The 4,664-nt window shown below is 46.8% G+C and overlaps 1 pseudogene across 1 annotated transcript; it reads left to right on the top strand.

The window, feature by feature from the left end:
* Window positions 1-4,031: 4,031 nt before the first annotated feature.
* LOC308274238 (high mobility group protein B3-like) lies at window positions 4,032-4,664 on the top strand (annotated as a pseudogene). The gene has a single exon. The product of its transcript is annotated as a high mobility group protein B3-like (transcript).

Genomic DNA, 4,664 nt, shown 5'->3' with positions numbered 1-4,664 from the left:
TTCACAACCAGCCTCAGAAACTTGTGAGTCCCCAGCAACTTAGTGAGACCCTGTTTCAAAATAAAGAATAAAATAGGACCAGAGGTGTGGCTCAAAGGTAGACTGCCCCTGCATGCCATCCTTAGTACTGAAAGAAAGAAAGACATTGGAATTTTTTTTTTTTTTTTTTGTGGTCCTGGGGATGGAACCCAGGGACATTCTATCTCTGAGCCATACCCCCAGTCCTATTTTTATTCTTTATTGTTTTTTGAAACATGGTCTCACTGAGTTGCAAAGGGACTCACTAAGTAGCTGAGGTTGTCCACGAACAGCGATCCTCCCGTCTCAGGTTTCCAAAAGCTGGGATTACAAGTGTGGAACACCACACATGGCTCCCACTGAAACTTTGATGGCAATTACAGTAAGTCTATAGATTGCTTTAGATAGTATGGACATCTTAACAATATCAATTGTTAATACTGATGATAAATGTAGTTATTATTGTTTATAATGTTAATTAATAATGCTATTAATTATTTCCACATACAAACATGAATGGGTCTTTTTAGATCCCCTGATGCTGGGGGCCACAGGGACCTGCCTAGAGCCTGCAGTTCTTGTGGCACTGGGGCAGAGGAGGAGCCTAGGATGCTGATATTGACCCGGGGCTGGAAGGTATGATACCTGGCCTGGAGCCCAGATGTATGGGTACCATCCTAGAAGCTAGGTCCGTGAACACTGGCCTGGTCCTGGGGCAGTGGCGGCCAGCCGAGAACCTGGGTTCACAGGGACAGCACTGGATCTTGGGTCTATGGAGACTGACCCAGCACTGGGTCTGTCAGGATGAGCCTGGACCCGAGTTCTACTGGAGCAGGCCCAGAATTTGTATCTGCTAGAGCAGGGAGCCTTGGGGACAAACTGGAGGTGGGGCTGCCCTGGGGAGGCCTGAAGCCTAAGTCCATGGCTCCAGGTGCCTGGGCAGACCTGGGGCCTGGAGGTATGCCACCTGGCCTGGATCCTAGATGTATGGGTGCCATCCTGGAGGTTAGGTCTGTGAGTACTGGCCTGGTGCCAGAGGCCAGGGGTGCCGACCTTTCACTGTGTTGGGCCCGAGGCCTGCAGCTGAGTGAACAGGCCTGCCACGGGGCTGGTCTGGAAGTTGGAGTAGGCCTGGAGCCTGGGGCTACAGGATCTAGCCTGTCCCTGGGGCGGGCCTGGAGACTCAGTCCATGGGTCCTGGCCCCGAGTCTGGGTACTAAAGGCCTGATTCTTGCTGTGTTTTACTGAGGGAGGCCCAGTGTTGAGGTCTGAGGCAAAGTTCAGCACTCACTTCCCCTTTCTTCCCCCAAACAGAGGATATTCCTTTCTGCACCATGCTTCTTGAGAGTGGGGAAGGCAAAACTTCCCTCCCTACCCCGCTCTCTGCAGCTCTTCTTACTTCTTAGCTATAACCAAGTGCCGTAATTTCTCACCTAGTTTCCTTAGCTCTTGGGAAGATATTTTTCCTGCACAGATACATGGATAGTTGTTCAAACTCATGGTTGTTTTTTGTTTTGTTTTGTTTTTGTTGTTTTTGTTTTGTGGTACTGGGGTTGGAACCCAGAGGCATTCTACTTCCAAGCTACACTCCCCAGCCTTTTTTTTTTTATTCTTTTTTTTTTTTTTAAACAGGTTGTCAGTGACTTGCAAATAGACTCACTAAGTAGCTGAGGCTGTCCACAAACTGCGATCCTCCTGTCTCAGCCTCACAAATGCTGGGATTACAAGCATGCGCCACCACACCCAGCTCAAATTGATGTTTCTGGCCAGGTTCAGTGATCCCTAAGTAGGCTAAGGGAGGAGGTCTCTTAAGCCCATGAGTTCAAGATCAGCCTGGGCAACATAGTGAGAGCCCATCTCAAAAATTAAATAAATAGTCAGGTGTAGTGGTACACCATTGTAATCGCAATACTTGGGAGGCTGGGACAATGAGGATGGAGGGTTCAAGATCAGCCTCTGCAATGCAGTGAGAATCTTAGCAACCTAGAAAGAACCTGTTTCAAAACAAAAAATAAGCTGGGTATGGTGGCGCACACTTGTAATCCCAGCATTCGGGAGGCTGAGACAGGAGGATCCGAGTTCACGGACAGCCTCAGCTCCTACTTAGTAAGGCCCTTTGCAACTCAGTGAGACCCTGTTTCAAAATAAAGAATAAAAAATAGGACTAGGGGTATAGCTTGGAGGTAGCATACCCCTAAGTTTCATCCCCAGTACCGCAAAATAAAATAAAATAATAATAATAATAATAATAATAATAATAATAATAATAATAAAAGACTAGGGAAGCCAGGCATGGTGGCATATGCTTGTAATCCCAGCATTTGGGAAGCTGAGACTGGAGGATCACGGCTCAAGGACAGCCTCAGCTACTTAGTGAGGTCCTCAACTTAGTGAGACCCTGTTTCAAAATAAAGAATACAAAATAGGGCAGAGAGTGTAGCTCAGAGGTCAAATGCCCCTGAGTTCCATCCCCAGTACCTATAAATAAATAAATAAATAAATAAATAAATAAATAAATAAATAAATAAATAAATAATAAAAAGAGTAGGGAAGCTAGGTATGGTGGCCCACACTTGTAATCCTAATAGTTGAGAGACTGAGACAGGAGGATCACAGGTTCACGGCCAGCCTCAGCAACTTGTGAGGCTACCCATAACCTAATGATACCCTGTTTTAAAGTAAAGAATAAAAAGCTGGGCGTGGTAGTGCACACTTGTAATCCCAGCACTTGGGAGACTGAGACAGAAGCATCACGGTTCACGGATGGTCTCGGCTACTTAGTGAAGACCTTTGCAACTTGGTGAGACCCTGTTTCAAAATAAAGAATAAAAAATAGGGCAGGGATGTAGCACATAGGTAGAATGCCCCTGGTTTTCATCCCCAGACCCACACACACAAAAAAAATAGGGCTGAGGTTGTAGCTCAGAGTTAGAATGCCCCTGGTTTCATCCCCAGTATTACAAGAGAGAGAGAGAGAGAGAGAGAGAGAGAGAGAGAGAGAGAGAGAAGAAGAAGAAGAAGAAGAAGAAGAAGAAGAAGAAGAAGAAGAAGAAGAAGAAGGAGGAGGAGGAGGAGGAGGGGGAGGGGGAGGGGGAGGGGGAGGGGGAGGGGGAGGGGGAGGGGGAGGGGGAGGGGAGAGGGAGAGGGAGAAGAAGAAAGAAGAAGAAGAAGTTAGGCTGAAAGTGGCGCTCAGAGGCAGAATGTTTCTGGGTTCTACCCCCCCATACCACCACACACACACACACACACACAAAGAGTTGGGGTGTAGCTTGCGGGTAGAATGCCCCTAGGTTCAATTCCCAGTACCACACACATAAATAAATTAAATAAGTAAAATATCATTTTATATTTTTGTGGGGAACACACCCTGATAAGTTCCATCTGCCATCTCCTCAATGCCCAGACTCCTCCTCTTCTTTTATTTTTTTGTTGTCCTGGGGATTGAAGCCAGGGGCATTCTACCTCCATGTTACACCCTAGCACAATTTATTTTAGTTTTTACTTTGGAACAGGGTTTCACTAAGTTGCAGAGGACCAGCTAAGTTGTGGAGGCTGGCTGTGAACTTGCAATCCTCCTGTGTCAGCCTCCCAAGTACTGAAATTACAGGTGTGTGCTTCCATACCCAGCTCCCCCTCTTCTTCACAGAGGGGAAAGACATTCGAGCAGGCAGCAGGACCCTGTGCACGGGGCACAAGCAGAGGCCCTCATGAGCACATCTGCAACCATTCTGTTACATTCGATTATATAAGATGTGTAGTAGCAACCACAATCATTTCACTTCAACACAGTTAGTTAATTTAATTCTTTTCTTAAGCTTTGACTCTGGGCACTGCCCATTCTAGCAAACAATACAGTCGGGATAGTGAAAGGTGGCCCCAAGAAACCAAAGGGCCAGATGTCTGTTGATGTCTTCTTTGTACAAATGTGCAGAGAAGAACATAGGGAGAAAAACCCGGAGGTCCCTGTCAATTTTGCAGAATATTCCAAGAAGTGTTCTGAGAGGAGGAAGACGATGTCTGAGAAAGAGAAATCTAAATTTGATGAAATGGCCAAGGCGGATAAAGTACGCTGTGATGGGAAACGAAGGGTTATGGACCAGCTAAGGGAGGCAAGAAGAAAAAGGACCCTAATGCCCCCAAAGACCACCATCTGGCTACTTCCTATTCTGTTCAGAAATTCACAAACTCTGGTGTCTCTGTTGGAGACCTGGCTAGGAAGCTGGGTGAGATGTGGAATACTTTGAGTGACAGCGGAAAGCAGCCGTACGTCACCAAGGCCCGAGGCTGAAGGAGACGCATAAGACGGCTGCTGACTGCGAGTGTAAAGGGAAGTTTGATGGTGCAAAAGGTCCCGCTAAAGTTCCCCAGGGAAAGGTGGAAGAGGAAGACAAAGAAGGCAAGGAGACAGAGGAAGAAGAGTGGAGATGGAAGAGGAGGAAGAGGAGGAGGAGGAGGATAAAAACTGTTTATCTGTGTCCTTGTGAATACCTTAGAGTAGGGGAGCACCATGGGTGAGAGTCCAGTCTGGTTTTTTTTTTTTTTTTTTTGGTGGTAATAGGGGTGGAACCCAGAGGCTTTCTACCTCTGGGCTACACCCCCCAGCCCTATTTGATAATTTATTTGGAAACAGGGTCTCACTAAGTTGT

The sequence above is a fragment of the Muscardinus avellanarius genome (genome assembly GCF_963383645.1).
Source record: "Muscardinus avellanarius genome assembly, chromosome: 15".
NCBI lineage: Eukaryota > Metazoa > Chordata > Mammalia > Rodentia > Gliridae > Muscardinus > Muscardinus avellanarius.
Note: the sequence above shows the minus strand (reverse complement) of the source record. Positions and strands in the feature narration are given on the sequence as shown.